The sequence below is a fragment of the Mytilus californianus genome, unplaced genomic scaffold, assembly GCF_021869535.1.
Source record: "Mytilus californianus isolate M0D057914Y unplaced genomic scaffold, xbMytCali1.0.p SCAF_6, whole genome shotgun sequence".
Taxonomy (NCBI): domain Eukaryota; kingdom Metazoa; phylum Mollusca; class Bivalvia; order Mytilida; family Mytilidae; genus Mytilus; species Mytilus californianus.
The window spans coordinates 56,674,947-56,694,435 of record NW_026262712.1 but is presented as its reverse complement, the minus strand read 5'-3'; the positions used below and the strand labels follow the sequence as shown (position 1 = coordinate 56,694,435).

The window sequence follows — 19,489 nt, the reverse complement described above, 5'->3', positions numbered from 1 at the left end:
TCTCCATCAGAACAAGAAAGCAAAGTAGGTTTTTTTTTCTTTAAGGGGTGAGGGTTCATTTCACAAAGAATGTTGAAACTGTTGCAATATATGACGACAAAATTATTCACCAAATACATGAAAATATGATCCCCTAAATCTAATACTGATTCTACTGCTAGCAGGTAGTCATATAATTACACCTCAGTTACAAATTTTATCATTAAGTGCAAAACAAATTTAATTTTCGTGTAAGTTCAACATACAGAAAAAAATAACAATTCATGAATTAAAAACGGATCCTGTATAGTTTTGTTTATTTAAAATTAGTATTATTACGTCTTCAAAACCACTGTGACCTTGTACTTAACGGAAATAATGAAAAATGTTCTTTTACTCAAATCATTGTTATAATGTTATTAAATCCTAATCGAAAATATTCAATTTTGTGTTTGTAAAGTGTAAAATCGCCAGCTTGATATGATTTGCATATAATTATCCTTTTACCTGAACATTTTCCACACATGTTACTTGTTATATGGTATTTTTCGTAAAACAAGTTAAATGTCGAAGAATGCGTCACAAATTTAACTTGTGATTATACGCAATCTGACAATTCCCAAACAGTAAGTTCCTACTGAAACTTTCTATTATGCATGTTTTTTTTTAAATAATTTTCATTTGCATTGAAATATGAAGCAACTGTATAATATGTGTAAATTTCTTGATTTTATCACTTAAATCTGTTAAAGCATAGATGTATCTATGGTTAAAGTGACATTTTCTTTTAAGCGCCCCTCCCCCTTTCATGCATATTAAGATTTTTTGTAAATGAGCAGTATTTCCTACTATATTGTGAGTTTGTGTCAGAAAAATAACAAGAATTTTGACGGTAAAATATTCAAATTCTCCCTTCTTGAGCCTCATTGACGATCAGTCCAACATCAATTTAAAGACAAACAATTTATCCTGCAAAATGAAATACCCATCAGAGTCCATCGCTTTCTTCTCAAATATACGATATTTTGGGTAGATATTAATGAACTTCAAACCACTGGAAAGGATTACACTTTTAAATAATAAATGAGTAGAATTAGGTAAATATGAAGTTTAATATATTGTTTTTGAATATTCATGCAAGTCATTAATTCTAAATCGACACGGGATTTCGGGATTTGATTAATATATATTTTTATTATATTTTTTTAAGCAACATTTATTTTATCATGTTGATTAAGACGTACAAAGATATTATTTTAGAATTATTGATTTTCTAATTCTTCTCAATCTGTGCACAAAAACAATGAAAATGTTCAATCGATATGATAATAAAAAGATATGCAAATCATATTCTAGGTATTGATTAATTATTGTTTGCTTAATGTCCAGTGGCAAATATGTCATGCTTATTCGAGAGAACGTTTGCCATGTTCTTATCATAATTAGTTTAAACTTCTGAGTTGAAAGAGTTGTTATTTATATTAGAATTATACTACATTAAATTATTTTGTATCTCAAGAGGTATATAATAGTAACTATAGAGTAATTGGTTATCAAATATTTTGATTCGATTGGCCCAAAAGTATTGATATGTTTAAAGAATGTAGTTTGAAGCTCAGCGCAAATTTTATTTGTTTTTATTTACATTTGTATTATAAGTCTGGCACAACTGATTTTAGTAATTACAGAAGTGTCGAATCCTGTTGAGTGAGATTTCGCAGTGCAAGGTTTTATAAACACTATTTCTTCTTAATCCCAATGGTTCTCGACTGTTGGCTTTTCCCTAGGCTAAGTATCAACATTTTTTCAAAAAGCCCCTATACTTCTAAGCAGTTTTGAAATGATTTGAATACTTCTATTTAATATGAGGGTTTGGAAGGGGGGTTTTTCAATTCTGTATTCCTAAGTTTTTTAGCCATTTTTTCGCTATATTTTTGCCCATTTCTCTATTCCTTATACTTTAACACCCCCATCTTCTCTATCTTTTTAAGGAAGGTGGGGGGGGGGGGGGCTATTTTTTAAAATAAATTTGGGGTCATTTCCTTGCAAAAATATTTTAATTTTTCACATGCTTGTAACTAAAAAAAACAAATACATAGTCATTCAGACATATCTTTTTTTTTCATAAATATTCTATATATTAATATAAAAGTAAGGAGATGAGGTTTGATTGCTAATGAGACAACTATCCACCAAAGTTCAAATAAAGTGGATGTAAGCAATTGAAACGATTTAAAATCAGAAACCATACTAAATATAAGAGGAAAGTGGGACAACACATATTTTTGTTTTAAAGAAACAGAAACGACCCCCTCCCCCAACACCAATTCAGATCCTAATACCTTAGGCTAGTACTTTCAATCATATTATGTGTAAGCAACACTAAAGCTACAACAGGTGACAGATAATGTATACACGTGTAAATAAGATCCGGTTTATAAAGTTAACAAAGTTCATATAACTACACAAAATTATGTAAATAACTGTCATTTACCGTAATTTGTCATGTTATATATTATAAGTTTTTATGCCTGTAGTGTTTACAACTGGTGTTTTATGTGAATGTTTACAGTTACAATCCGGATTGAAGTTTTATGTTTCTTAGAATTGTCGATTGTCTTCTTCTGAATTACAAAATCAGACTATGACAGGTACACTAGGAATCCTTCACTTTACTACTACAATAATTTATTCCATGCGTGCTTATGTATACATGTATTTCTTATATTTTTGATCCTGTTCGTAAGTGTATAATTGTCCATCGTTGATAAAGGTAAGGTGTCATATTATATTTATCTGTTTGAATCTTTGATTTGGTATTTATATATTTATCTTAAGCAGTGATTGATTGTTGTTTATATAGAGCCCAGTGGCAAATATTTCATGTAATATCAGGGGGATTATCTAAAGCATGTATTCAGCTATATAATAGCTATCTGGTATACGAATCCAGTTTATATATTATATGCATATATTATAAGGTATAAAAGTTATGACAAAATAATGGTAATTAAGTGAGTTCAAATGACGTTTAGTATCTAGCGCTTTCTTCCATCTGTAAGAACTATCAAGAATGAGACATTGTTATTGGTACGTTAATTGTTGACAAGTCCCTACAAAGGGATGAAAGCCAAGACACTTAACCTTTTCTCTGCCATACGTCCTATCCGGCCTATTCAAAAACACTACCATTTAGTGCCACGGTGAGGCCCAAAGGCCAACGGAATGGCAAAATCATGTTTTCAGATAAAACATATACATTGGAAGGATTCGTACAAACAAAAATGACTTCTGTAACCCCCTGTAAATTTTAAATAAATAAAACCGAAATTTTAATGGCAATGAAATATAATTTTTACAGAAAGTTCGTAGTATACGTCTTTGAGAAAAGTCAATTAAAGTCAAATTATTTAATAGTGTTTGCAGTACATGTATTACGTGCATCCTAATATAGCCTATATATTTGTACTTTGTTTTATAGAATATTCATATTGCATTATCTCCAAATGTCAAAATTTACTTGCATACTTTTTGAATATTTATTAGCGGTTCTAATAGACCAATTTGAGCGTAGGTATCAAGCCAGGGGACAGCACTCGTCAGTCAATGCCTATCCCATGGTATTTTAACTGATCACTATTGTTTTTTCATAAATATATACATAAGAAAACAAATCTACGGTGGGTTCCAGATCTATGACAGAATTCAAATATATAACAAATATGACGTCACAAACACCATACACATCATAAATCTATGGCAGGTTTTTTCTCCAAATCTATGGCAAATTTTTTTATTGTGTAATTTTCCGGGAAAAAAGAGTAACATATAACGTCACAATTAAAAAAACGTCATATTTAATACGTTGTCGATGCCGCTAACGATGGTTGAACACATACACTGTTACAAAGTAAGATTTCTTGAGAAAGCCACATGTTTAAGGCAAGTCATTGATCAGATATGTAGTGACTTGTCCTCAATTTGCACAAAATCTGCCAACGATTTGGAAACTAGTAAATCCGCCATAGATTTGGAAAATAGTAAATCCGCCATAGATTTGGAAATTAGTAAATCTGCCATAGATTTGGAAACTAGTAAATCCGCCATAGATTTGGAAACTAGTAAATCTGCCATAGATTTGGAAACTAGTATATCTGCCAAAGATTTGGAAACTAGTAAATTCGCCATAGATTTGGAAACTAGTAAATCCGCCATAGATTTGGAAACTAGTAAATCCGCCATAGATTTGGAAAATAGTAAATCCGCCATAGATTAGGAAACTAACGTTAGAAAATTTACCATAGATTTGGATTTTAAAAAATCTGCCATAGATTTGGAAACTAGTAAATCCGCCAAAGATTTGGAAACTAGTAAATCCGCCATAGATTTGGAAACTAGTAAATCCGCCATAGATTTGGAAACTAGTAAATCTGCCATAGATTTGGAAACTAGTCAATCTGCCATAGATTTGGAAACTAGTAAATCCGCCATAGATTTGGAAACTAGTAAATCCGCCATAGATTTAGAAACTAGTAAATCCGCCATAGATTTGGAAAATAGTAAATCCGCCATAGATTAGGAAACTAACGTTAGAAAATTTACCATAGATTTGGATTTTAAAAAATCTGCCATAGATCGATTTGGAAACAAGTAAATCCGCCATAGATTAGGAAACTAGAAAATTTACCATAGATTTGGATTTAAAAAAATCTGCCGTAGATTTGGGATGGCATGACGTCAAATTTCCATAGATTTGGAATCTGCCATAGATATGGAACACGCCATGGTTGTGAGTCCTTCATATATATATATTTCTCTAAATCTTCGCGGTCAATTTATCCCTTTCTGCACCCATTGTATAAAAAAATTTAATCAACGTGTGGTTCGTTTGATCTCAGTTCTTCATTGGTTAAAATCCGATTATGACGTCGAATTGTCTTGCTTTCCTCTGAATTTCCCATTGTGACGGCATGAAAAAAGGCGACCATGTCTGATGACGTCACATAGAAAGAACACATCTTTTTGCAGATCATTCAAAAAGAAGGAATAAGTTTGCCTGCATATTGTTTGAAAATCATTAGAGAAACAGATTCCACCACAAAATCTCGTGTAATACGATATTTATCCACTCTCGGCAGTTAAATTTTAAATATTTAAAACGCTCGGCGAGCCTCGCGTTTTAAATTTGAAAATTTAACTGTCTCGAGTGGATAAATATCGTATCACACTCGATACAGTGGTAGAATCTATATATATTAATATAGATATAGATAATATTATATTATTATTTATTTTTGTGGGAGGGGTCGAACATTTTTTACTTACATCGTGTTCAAACAGCTTCTATTTTCGTGATCTATTACTTGCGCAGTCTACAAAAAAAAATTATCATTTATCTTTTGCCTGTCTTGAATATATTGCAATATTGGCAAACGATATTTTTTTTTTGCCTTTTACTTTTTTGATACGAGCGTCACTGATGAGTTTTTTTGTAGACGAAACGCGCGTCTGGTACATACACAATTATAAGCCTTGTATCTTTGATGCGTTTTTTTGTAGTAAAATTAGACGAATGATATTAAAAGCAATCAAACTTAATGATTTTAAAGTATTTCTATATCAATAGAAGTACAATTTCTAAAGATCACATGATGATATTTTTAATAGAACCAACCAGAGAAGGGTATTACGGTCCTTTACTGAAGGTACTAAATTAAAACTGAATTTACTCTACTTTTTCAACACCGTGTTTAAGAAAGAAGATGTCACTTTCACTTATAAATGTATAGTTTGTCTTGTCTACTTTTCTAATTCCCCCTACACCTCTGCTTTGGACTCTTTTTAATTAAAGACACGGTGTTTGGTTAACCATAAAAGTTATTACCAAAAGTCACGTAATCATATTCGTTTGTTTACATTATTCTCCGGCTTTTAGTCTTATCTCCTAACTTGGTACACTTACTTCATTTATAAGACAAGGCTCAGACTATAATGGACCACTGTTCTGGTTTTGATTTATTCGTCGACATAAATACCGTTTCATGTAAGTGTTCAGATTTTTCACAAAGCGTTGTAAGAGAGTCTAGATGGGGGTCCTTCATTTCTATATTCTTTATTTTTTAAGACCATGTTTCTCTATTCTTTATTCTTTCTATTACAGCACCCCATTATTCTTTATTCTTTCTATTTCAGCATCCCATTATTCTTTATTCTTTCTATTTCAGCACCCCATTATTCTTTCTTCTTTCTATTTCAGCACCCCATTATTCTTTCTTCTTTCTATTTCAGCACCCCATTATTCTTTCTTCTTTCTATTTCAGCACCTCATTATTCTTTCTTCTTTCTATTACAGCACCCCATTATTCCCTTTTCTTTATTTTTTTGGCCTTTGTTTCTCTATTCTTCATATTTTTTGCCCTTCATTGCACTGTGTGCCCGTTATTCTCTATTTTGTAAACACCATCCAGACCCTCTTGTAAATTTTAAGAACAACTGCATGCGCACTTTATTATCACATTACATAAACAAGAGCATTTTTATAAACTTTGACGTGTTGTTTATTTAGGAATGTCGACATTTCCCCCTTGTTGTCATTATACGTGTATATTTACTTGCATTATGAAATCAACTGTTACATGTACATGTTTGTACATGTATATACGGTATTTCACATTGCTTATGATTACGTAATAAATATGTAAATCGACTTGAAATTTTCACTGTGTTTGTTCAGAATGTGCGTAATATTTAATTTTTTTTTCTTCAAGAAACTTATATTAGTTAAATACGGTGAATTACGTTACATGCAATTGTATACTGCCAACCAAATCACAAAGAACTGAAAAAGCACGTAAGAGAACAGATTCAAATTGTCGCGTGATTCTTATTTTGTCAATAAAAAAGGATCTAGATGGGGTCTTTGTTTCAATATTCTTTCAATTTTAAGGCCCATTATTTTATATTCTTTATCTTTTTTTCTTACATATTCTGTATGTTTTGCCTATTATTCTCTATTCTGAATTTGGGTCCTTAATGCTCTTCGATCTCGTACAAACTTTATTTGGCCTTTTACATTTTACCTTTTTAATTTTTTTTATTCGAGCGTCACTGATGAATCCTTTGTATAGACACAATGTGCGTCTTGCGTACTAAATTATACACCTGGCATCTTCGATAATTTTTTTTTTATTAAACCCCATCCAGACCTTCAAATAAATGACTGACATGTGTTTAATTGTCTTGCATAAATTGCCTTAAATAACTTTTTTAAAGAGATAATTGTTGTAGCATAAACACCTTTATGTCCTCATTTATGACATCCCCGAATGAAACTTGTCAAATTCAACCTGCAATAAGTTACAATAAGGGTGCACTTATTGATTGGGAACTGATTACCCATCCGGGCGACCTGGGTACACATCCAGTTTTAAATAGGGTTCATGTTGACCAATCTTTTATTTTTCTATATAGTGTTAAGCGGATTCTACGTTATATTTGTCTTTTGAATTCGTTCCTATTCTTTTAATTAAAGGTTTTGACTGATTTTCTTCGTCTAATGGTTTTTGATTGTCCCTTTATATTTTCTTTCACTCATTTCTTAACTTTGATTATCTCCTGAGAGAAAAGTTGCAAATGTATTCTGGGGTTTATACTGACTATTATATATAAAGGTTTGAATTGACTGCCGTGGGAATATTGATAAGGGAAACTACTGGCAGTTGCAATATTAGATTATCTCCACTTGTAGCTAAGGTAACTCTTGACTTTTTGAAGTTGAAGTTGAAATTTGTCAACCTGTTACACTGATTATCACGTCTGCAGTCTTAATCTAAACCTGTAAAAGTCGAATGCTAATAACAATGTGTTGCATAGCTTCTTGTGTATTAATCTATATTACACACGCCCACAATATCTTGTTTTGAAACTAATTTCATGTAGTTTTACATTTTTCTCAGATATAAAGAAGCTGAATTTATTAGATGGAAAATGAACAACAAATTGAATTAACAGAGTTTACAGATGTTCAGGTACAAGTAAACTATATCGACATGCTCATAGTACCATCTCAATGAAATTAATCAGACGACTAACTTAGGGCGTATTTGTTTCAGTAAAACTGGATTTGGTTTAAACACGGTTTTTGTTTTGAATGGTTTGAACCTGTTAAAATCGGTTTTGGTTTACCGTTTTCAAAACAAATAAAAAAGTTCTGATATTTGTTTGTGTAGCTGTTCAAACAACAAGGTGAGGTTTGATAAGGTTATGAAACAGGTTTTGGTTTTCCAAAAAAGAAATGTAAAACCAGTTTCGGTTTCTAGTTCGAAGCAGGTTTGGAAGAACAAATAGAATGTTTATCAAAAAATGATACCAGTTAAGAGGCAACAGATACCCCTCTAAGTGTGAAGGAATTTGACAGAAGTCTTCACCGCCACTTGGCGGCCGATTGACATAAAAAAAATCAACATATGACCGTCAATTTCTAATCCTTCTTTGCATAGTCCAATTAAGAAAAGAAAAACAACATTAGTGAAGTTATGGATGGGGGTCCTTCATTTCTGTATTCTTTAATTTTTTAGGCCATTTTTTCTATTCTTTATACTTTTTGCCCATTATTCTCTATTCTTTATATTTTAGCATCTCATTATTCTCTATTCTTTATTTTTTGGTCCATTTTTCTCTATTCTTTATATTAATGTTTTACCCTTTAATCTCTATTCTGTAAACCCCTTTCCACACCCTCATTAGTCCAACTACACAACATTAGTCCATAGATTGTGATCAAAAGAGGAGGGTTGGAAAGATTGTGATCAAAAGAGGAGGGTTGGGATCTAAAATTAGAAACAATTCAAACCGTGACGCAATTCAATGTCCCTATCTCAAGTCCCTTGCTAGTTGTTGTTTTTGTACAATCTTAATGTTACTGGTTTTTTTTTGTCATTTTGTGTTCATGTCAGATTTGTTGTAAGATGTGGTACAAATATGAGTTCCAATTTTTGATAAATATATTCCGTGCTTTGCTAAGATTCGGACTATTCCGAGCTTGACATATTTAGTCCGAGTCTTAGAAAATTAAATTTATTGTTATGTACAAAAGGATATATGTGGTTACGTCAATGTGATAGCAACCCAACGACATAAGATTCCACGAAAGGATAAACAGTACTTAATCCTTCCATCATTTCCGGTCAATTATTACTTTTGGTAATCATGGAAAACGGTTAATTTGATGATAGATTATGTTAATGAATAAATAAATGTAAATCTATTTTTTAAACCTTTGTAGTTAAAACACTAAATAAAGAAATACACCCACACCTATTTTTAAAAATATATATTCAATAGAATGAAGTTGAGTGAACTGCTTGTTGTCATACCATGCAGTATACATGTACCTAAAATGTTAACAAACTGCCATAACAAAGATTTATTGCTTAATTAATTAAGGAGTGACTTAACACCTATGCTTCAGGAGCTTCATGATAAATAGACTTGTTATGCAATCACAATCATTTCAACACAATTTATTCCAGTCTGAGATTTTGCATCTGAGACACATTGCATGTCCTCAGCGGAATTTTTATTTATACTCTGTGGTAAAATTATTGAAACTAATAAATGAAAAATAACGAGGACACCCACACCCGCTAACTTCTAGACTATTAGGCTATAGATTATATATTATTTTTGCTTGACACTTTCAAATATCTTCACTACAAACAATTTTACCAAAACATATTTAGAAAGAAATACCGATACATATTTTGAAAACAAACTTACTGGTACTAAATTCATTCAAATATTCTCTTTTTAACTCTCATATAAACATTAGCTGACTACGCGATATGGGCTTTGCTCATTGTTGAAGGACACTCGGTGACCTATAGTTGTTAATTTCTGTGTCATTTTGTCTCTTGTGAAGAGTTGTGTCATTGGCAATCATACCACATCTTCTTTTTTTTATATTTAGAAAGGAAAAAAAGGTTTCTTAAAGGCATGCTATCAAGAATTTAAAAAAAAATATGTTTGTTTGCAAAGCTGAAACTTTATATATTTTATACAATAGTAGACTGTAATCAATTAGACTAACACACAAGTTAACAATTCCTTTATATTATTAGGTCCAGGATGAAGACGATTTTGCAACCGAAAAACACGGACCAACTTCCAAAAAAATGAAATATGTCTGGAGGACCTTGGAAATCGTCATAATTACATCGGTAGTCTTACTAATTAGTTTCATAATAAGAAAAGCCATTGGAAGTAAATATTTGCATCCGGAATAATGCAGTCGTATAATTAATATAATTTAAAATGTAGTGTAAGAAGAGCGTTTTAAGCTCCGTGCCGGAATACACATATACACAGAGGGATGCGACAATTGCCAAACATGAACAAGAAAATAGCTTGAAATCCGTATTATTTATATTCATTTGTTATTCATTTACTTGAAATCGTTGTTGATAAATGTATTTTTATTGCCTAAAAGTTTGTTTTTAAAATAAAATTTTAATGCCAAAAATGTAGTGTTAATTTGTATAATTATGTTGTTTTACAAAATAGATGTTGATAAGTGTCTCACATTCTGTTGGAAAATAATTCCATTTTATTCCTTGATTGTTTGTATATCAAAGAAAATTACTGAAATATATACAAAAACAAGGCATATTTCAATATTCAGTACATTTTTCAATGGTACAAAATTACAAACTTATTTGATGCATCAAAATTCTAAGGATCACCGCGGCGGAATTGAAATTTTATATATTTTTGTCAAATAGAATTAAGGTTTCAATAACTCAGTATCAACATGCAGGAACTAAAGCTCTTACAACCAACAAGATTGTGGGGTAAAAAAACAATGAGACTGCTTTCGCAGAAAATTGTCAGGTATGCCCACAACCAACGTTGCAGCAATACAATTATACTAAAGTTTTAGCTTTTCTTTGTGTATACACTTTTGCCGTCTTTAACACGTTTCCGATTAAATAAAGACGTCATACATCCTCTATCACTATCATAGAATATAAAATACAATAAAGCAACAATGTTGATAGCAAATAAATTAGTAAATAGTCAATATATGTAGCATATCAACCGGACAATACAAGAACAGAAGAAAATAGAAAAAAATAACAAACAACCACGATAACACAATTAATCACAGAGGTATATAATCATGAAAATAGCAGATTACAGGGAAAAAATTACCGGGGCATATCAGTTGACTAATGGTCAATACAATTTTCAACGTATGTTCCCCTTGCATAGCACCTGCTGCCACAACCCGTTTTCATGGCATTTTCCGTCAACCATCTAGTAATTACAAACAGGAATTTTCTTAATGTGGATCAGAAACTTGTCAAAATGTTTCCCTGACTTGGAGATAACTGTACATTCGTCAAGCTCTTCAATTCGCCGCTTCGGAATCTATTTTTTACAAAAGCGTCAACTACAACCTTGATTGGTAAATAACATCCCTTTTAAGGCGGAGTATACGTAATTCCACGCCTTTGGCGGAATTTAATAGATAGCCAACCAATGATGTTACGTTATTTTGAATTTTGTGAACGAACAATGAAATTACCCACAGTCCTTAGAATTCTGAACCATCTCTAAAAGTGATTATCACTAGAACAGTTGGCTACTTATCGTCCAGTGGCAATTATTACATCCATAATAAGAAGAACATGTTAAGGATGTATCATGTGAAATAAAAAAAAAATCGAATTTAAAATTGATACTATAAATCAGAACATCATTAATTTAGTTAATGAAGAAAATAAGCTAAAAATATTGATAGGTTATGGAATTCCTTTTCGAGATTTCTAAGTAATAAAAAAAAGGGATAAGGCTGACTCGGACTTTTACCTTATATTTAGCATTGCCATTATTTGGGTCTCAAATCATAAGAAAAAATATCTAGAATCTCCTTAAATTTTGGTAAATGACCTTTTATGAGCTATTGAAGTCTTCTTTGAAAAGAAAAGTGAGTGATATGGGGCAAAATATTTTACCCAGTATGGTAGGAAAAAACCCAAGGAGTCCGAACATCTGACAAAAATTGACATGATTACATCCTTTAATTGATATGGATATGAACTAATCTATTTACTAGTCCTGCACAGTTTATGTCCTGTCGACAAACCCAGAAACATTATCCTGTCGGTGAGCCAATCAGTCTTTCTCCTTTATCCAGCAAATACAAATGACCAAGTCATTGATGAATGAAAAGAATGAAATGATTTATCCTGTTTGTTCTTTCTAGAGTGTTCCGATTTGTTTCTTTATTGTCTTATTCTATAAAAGTTTTAGTGTAATTATACACACCCGAAATGAACATAAATGGTATAATAATAGCATATATAAGCGTAATTTTCACTGTGTAGGTTGTTTAAGTGTTTCCAGATGAATTATATAGCCTATATACCGGTGAACTTAAATCTTTAGTATGAAACGGATCTCAACTTCATAGTAACCTGTTGTATTTCTCGATTTATTTTACACAAAGTTAGCATGGACGATTGCTAATTCGATTGAAAGAACTCAAAGCTGAACAAACTCAAAGACTGTGCACAACTTAGTAATTCAAAGCATGAACAACGATCTCTCTTAAAGTTCCAAAAACATATTTGGGAGGAAGAACCGTTCACCATGAAATGTTTATATCTTAATAATTATAATCATCTCTATCATATTCAGAAAAAACGTAATGATAATGTACCATGAAAAGGTGCTGTGCATATAAAACTGAAAGTACAGAATATGCTTTCCGAGTGATATTTGGATGTGCTTTCATCAGAAACACACAGAGCCAACGATGTATGAATACAGAAGGAGCAAAAATTTAAACAAAAACATATTTATATCATTGTAGTCGTGACAATTCCTCTTTCAATATTAATAAGAACATGTGGTATGAGTGCCAATGAGACAACACTCCATCCAAGTCACAATGTATAAAAAAGTTAACAATTATAGGTCAAGTACGGCCTTCAACACGGAGCCTTGGCTCACACCGAAAAGCAAGCTATAAAGGGCCCCAGAATGACTAGTGTAAAACAATTCAAACAGGAAAACCAACGGTCTAACTATATGAAAAACGAGAAACAAGAAACTCGTTTGAACCACACCAATAAACGACAACTACTGAACAACAGGCTCCTGACTAAGGACAGATGCATAAAAATGCAGTGGGTTTAAACGTTTAAACAGGCGCAAACCTTTACCCTAACCCGAGACAGTAGCATGTTATTTCCCGAAGAAAGATGTCTCTTTTCAGACATTGATTTTTCCTTTCCTGATCGTGCTGTTCTGTTGGTTCATTCTTATATTGAGTGTACATTTTTAAGTTGATTCAATATCATGCATATGCGCCTGTTTGAAAAGTGAAGTCTCAAATTTCAATGAACATGCAACACGCTTTAAACAGCGAGATATATACAACACAAACAAGTCAAAACTTGTACTAAATTGAATCACAAATAAAGATTATTGGAGAAGTATTACACCACCCACATGAAATGATAAAAATGCATACTTACAAGTGTAGAAATTGTTCTTCAAATCTTTATCTCTTCATAACTTTATTGATAAAGGTACTAGATTTTTTTTTTAGATAAAAACGAAATCGCTGATTTATAGTTTGCATGAGGCAATATTGAAATGACTCTTTTGTTTTTCTGTGAGGTTTGATATGGGCATTGCATACCAAGACCTAAGTCAAATGTATGAAATCTTCTATGAAATACAGGTCTGCATTTCACAAAAAAATCTTACGACCACTATTGATCGTAAGTCTTACACAATTCAGTATACATTTTGATTGTTTGTTATAGTCCTTTTGTTGTTAGGGATGAGGGATGGATAAATACCCTGTCACGTCCGGTTTTTGTTTGATGTTTTCCTGCGTTGTGTCGATCTGATGAGTTAAGCCTTTTTCAACTGATTTGTATAGTTCGTTCTTATTTTGTGTTGTTGCACCACTGTCCCAGGTTAGGGGAGGGGTGAACGCTCACAAACATGTTTAACCCCGCCACATTCTTTATGTGCCTGTCCAAAGTCAGGAGCCTGTAGATCAGTGGTTGTCGTTGGTTCATGTCTGTTATATTTGTTTTTCGTAAATTGTTTTGTTATAAATCAGGCCGTTAGCTTTTTCAATTGAATTGTTTCATATTTGTCATGTCGGGGCCTTTTATAGCTGACTATACGGTATGGGATTTTTCTCATTGTTGAAGGCCGTACGATTGCCTATAATTGCTTACATCCACTTTATTTGAACTTTGGTGGATAGTCGTCTCACTAGCAATTATACCACATCTCCTTATTTTTATATAGTGTTCTTTTTATTGGCTATGTATATTTTAAACTTTTGCTGTTTAGTTAATTTTTGGTAATATCCTTTTGTTGTGGCTCGGTATTTATACATTCTGCCATTGTGTTATGGTGCTATGGTCATTTTTTGTATACTTGTCTTTATTTTTTGCTTATGTGTTTTGTCTATAGAGTGTCTATATGCCATTTTGTTTTACTTTGTTGACATAGTTGTTTGTTTTTATAGATCATAACACAATGTTGACTGCTGTACCCCAATTTTTGACATGTTTACCTATTATGTCTGTTTGCTTTGGTCACACATTGTTGTCAATATAATGGAATTATATGCGACTGTCATAAGAGTGAGAAGTTTAGCTAACCATAAACCAGGTTTAATCCACCATTTTATACATAAGGAAATGCCTGTACCAAGTCAGGAATAGTACAGTTGTTTTCCATTCGTTTGATGTGTTTGAGGTTTTGATTTTCCCATTTGATAAGGGACTTTCCGTTTTGAATTTTCCTTGGAGTTTGGTATTTTTGTTATTTTACTTTTTTGTACTAACCGTCAATTTTAGTCGTAAGATTTTTTTCTGAAACCGATATCAGGGTGTAGGACGGCATTATTTCCGTATTAGCAGGTTAAGTACCTTGAGATTACTTTCAGCAACTGTGAGCATTTTTTTAATACGGTATATTTTTAAGATTGTTTATTGATTAAGTTGTGTTCTTATGATCAACTACTAGTATACCGCTATTTCATATCTCAGTACTTTCCCTTTACTGATTTTTATAGTATATGCTTTACTGTGTTTTTAAGTCAACTGATTGATATTAAAAAAGGGGGAGAATCATCTAAGTAGTTTGACACTGACAGATATTCAAGTGCATGTGCCAAATTAGTAACTTATTTTTAATAGTTTTCATATATCATACCTTAATGTTTGTTTTGTTATTTGGAGAATTTTGAAGTGGCTTTCAGGTCTTTATTTTTGTTTTGTTTTATTTATTCACAGATTATATGGACTACGGACTTTGTAGGGTTATATTGTATAGACACCGTATAAATTGCTCAAATTGTATGTAGTCTTTTATATGTCTCTTGGTTATTTGTGTCGGTTTGTTGCTGTCTTATTAACTTAACATACACAATAGGGTATATTCATACATGTAGCATAACATATCATCGGCCTGCATTGTGATACTAGTAAATGATTGAAGGATTGTTGGTTGCTTAATGTCCAGTGGCAAATATTACATGCATATTTAGGACTGGAACAAAGTAACACTGAATACAATAGGAAGGTCCTGTAGTATAGGTCGTCCTGGATGAAAATCTGGGAAATATGGACTTCCACTGGAAAATGAGGGTATATTGGATAGGAACAGCCTTTTTGCCTTGCAACAGGCCACCTACGGAGCCATAAAGAACTGTTGCAAGGGTTCCTTACGTGCAGAGAGCGTGGCACTCACTCTCTTTACACGAGGCATCCCCATTCTGACTGAACGCGGCTGCGTATTTGTACATGTACATCGCACACAGCCAAACGGACGCCCACTTTGATGTACGTGACACCAGTGATTGAGAGAAATCGATTACTCGTACTAAATGAACTGCACTGTGGAATGTTATTAACATATTCAGAGCTTGTTTACAATATGAAACAGGTGTTGGCGCGGTATGAATTTTTAATTTTTAGAGTTACTGTATAAAAATAGAAAAAATGTTTAGAAAATACATAATTTTATATGTTGACAGATATTGTATTATAATCCTTTCAATTTTAAACAATAAACTGACAGTGAGATGATGAAACATTATTGCATGAATACATGATTGGTAAGATGTACCTTTATGAGACAGCAGCCCAACGATCAATATTAACAAAAAAACATCTGAAGGACAACAAACAGTTTTTATTTGTACATATATCAGGCTAATTGTTTTTCGTTTGAATTGTTTTACATTTGTCATTTCGAGGCCTTTTTTTAGGTTACTACGCGGCATGGATTTTGCTCATTGCTGAAGGCCGTATGGTGACCTATAGTTGTCAATAAAAACAGAAAGATACATTGTATGTAATCAACAACAACATCTAATACAGTTTGTTTATAATCACAATTTTGATTAGGCGACATCAAACTTGATCGCTACGCGTCTCTTGATAAATTCGATTTGCAACAGTAAAACCTATTTTACGTAGGCCAGTTTGAAATACAAATAATTTTTAAAATATTTTAATTTAGGGGACAATAATTTGGAACAGGGGAGGGAGCAGAGGATTTTTTGACGATTGCCTATTCATTTTTATATGTTACTATACTTATTTTTTTACCGAGTGAAAATTTATGTTCACTTTTATAATCAATTAAGTCAAATATTTTGTGTTGCAAAATATGTATTTTCAACCTGTCTTGGACAAAGTTATTTATTGACAGCTCTTACTAGGCCAGGGTATTCATTTTTAACGCCCACCCCACGGACATCAAATGGTTTTTCCCATTAAGACATATAGAAGTTTCAGTGACTTGTCAACGTTAATCAGCGTTCCACCGTGGTGCATCAGTCAAACCACTACATTAAAAAGCCAGAGAAGTTTAAATGATGAAACACAACTTACTATTTCAAAATATAAGTTACAAAGTTGAAATAATCTGTTCGTAAATTTTACGGACGCCATCACGAGTTAGTTGACCGTTATGGAATATCTGTTTCACAGATGACGACGGATATGTTCCAATTGCAACTACAATCTCATCCCCTTCACCCGAATGTGACCTACCGAATTAGACATATCACCGGGTTTGTACATACATGAGCAACACGACGGGTGCCACATGTTGAGCAGGATTTGTTAACCCTTCCGGAGCACTTGAGATCACCCCCAGTTTTTGGTGGGGTTCGTGTTGCTCAGTCTTTGGTTAACTAGTTTGTTTTGTGTACTAACTGTTGTTTGTCTTGTTTGGCCTTGGCGTTGTCAGTTTGTAATGGATTTAGGAACTACTTGTGAATGTCCCTTTGGTATCCTTCGCCTCTCTTTTACACAATTTATACAATTTGAATAGTACGAAAGGTACTTATACAATTATGTTTTTAATTATTTACCACCTTATCACCTACTAAACTATTTTTCGTCGTAATATAAATATTGAAAAAAAAATCTTTTTCGGTGAGAGAGCGAGAGAAAGGAAATCAAACAATTAAACACATATCACACATAAAAGTTGCTGAAATCGACTCCATTTGGACTCTTGTAGAAAGTTGTTTCATTGGCAATCCTACAGCATCTTCTTTTATACACATTAGCCCCCTTCTCCCCTGGCATTACACTTTCGACACGAACCTTTTTAATTGTGCAAACGTATTATTAAACGAGGCATTATTGATATGTTGTGTTGTGTCATTTTATTGCACTTTTGTAATTCTTAGGTTGTTTCACTTCATACTCATAAATTTACTTAAACAAATTTGAACAAGGAAGTACACATTATATACAGATGGAACCTATGGTTTTCTTGTAGACTTAAAGTACTTTTATAAGCGCATTAAGGGAAGCAATCGTAACAATGCTCCTGTAATGAGACGTTTTACAAATAATCTTATTACTTAGTTTTACAATCTCTTCACGTCATACATGGTTAGAAGTCCACAATAAAATATAAATAAGAATAATTACGCTTATTCCGCGTGAAATATAACCAAAAGATATTGAATAGCTTCCATTATATATCATTATGATATATGTAATAGTTATACACTAAGGGATAGGTGTGTCTGGATAAGAAACCCCGACGGCCGGAAGGCCGGAGGGGTTTCTTATCCAGACACGCCGTATCCCGAGGTGTATAACTAACTTACACCCAATACTAAACCCTATATTTGTTAACATTGATTATTGAATGAAAAAGAGCGGATAGCATATTTATTGACAATAGCAAACCATGATTTATAAGAATTTTTTTACAGAAACCCCACTAGTAACCTTACTTGGCTATCTTCGTTCAAACTTTGACAAGTGAGTAGATTTTACAAATGTCAAAGTTGCTGTTTTGCATATTCCCGTTAAATCCATGTGCTAATATGGATCAGCAGGTCAAGGTTGACCGTTTCGTACATTCTTATTGTAAAAAAAATACTTCATGCTCCTTGTATGCATTTGTCAATATGGACGGGTATAAGACGGACGACATTTTGAGCCAAGCGTTGGATTTGGTAGAAGAGATTAAAGATAAAGGCAATATTATAACTCAAAGTATTTACCTGTATCAGTTTAATGAAGGTAATCATAATAGATGTAGTGTATTTTATATGTTACGGTTTTATAAAAAAAAAAGCCCCCTCCCCCTCTTCTCAAGAATAAACAAACATTCATATTCGGACATGCTGAGGGATAGGTGTGTCTGGATTAGAAACCCGACGACCAGACACGCTCAACATACAAAAATCTCCGTTTTTTAGATCAATGGTTTAGAATAGAGACATATGACTGGTAAAAAATTTTACCTTCAAGCAAAGGAGTATTTAAAGGATTTGTTTTTTTTATTCAAAATAGATGCTTTTTTCGCTATTGGAATTTCCTAAAATGTATTTTTTTTTTTAATATCTTGAAACGACTTGTAGTGAACACTATTAGTAAATTATTATGTTCATGTTTTTTAAAAAATAATCAATTTCTATTGTTGTGACTAACAACGGACTGTGTTTTCGGGATGTAGAAGCAGGGGTTACCAGAAACCCCGCTCGTCACATCCTGTGGTCAAAATCCATTGTTATTCGTAACAATAGATCTATTCAATTTACACTTGTTTCAGAAATAGAAAATATGAAGTATAAGAATAGAACTGGGGTGTAAGTTTTGAAAATCCAAATTCTAAATTTAAACTTGTCTATTGATTAAGACCGTTTGTTGACATTCAGACGTATTTGTTGCTTGGTTGGTGCTCATTGGCATACAATTACTACACTAAGTATCATCATAGACATGCATTACCATAAACTATTCAGATCTATTGTAGCCTTACGAAATATGAACACGAAAATAGGATCCTACTTACGTATATATAACTTCATATCAATTTATGTCTTGTCAATGAAGCAATCTTTGATAATTACTCTGCAGATAAAAACGAGGCAGAATTTAACAAAGGGACACTGAAAATTCATATTGAGTCGAAGATATCATAAACCGAAACATAT

General features: G+C 32.4%; 1 long non-coding RNA gene across 2 annotated transcripts; it reads left to right on the top strand.

The window, feature by feature from the left end:
- The first annotated feature begins 515 nt into the window (after window positions 1–515).
- LOC127705722 (uncharacterized) lies at window positions 516–10,489 on the top strand. Of its 2 annotated transcripts, none has more exons than XR_007983947.1 (3): window positions 516–605; window positions 7,935–8,006; window positions 10,098–10,489. It is a non-coding gene; the product is annotated as an uncharacterized LOC127705722 (long non-coding RNA). The 2 variants fall into 2 exon arrangements; XR_007983946.1 differs by lacking the exon at window positions 516–605 and adding an exon at window positions 2,497–2,630.
- Window positions 10,490–19,489: the final 9,000 nt, after the last annotated feature.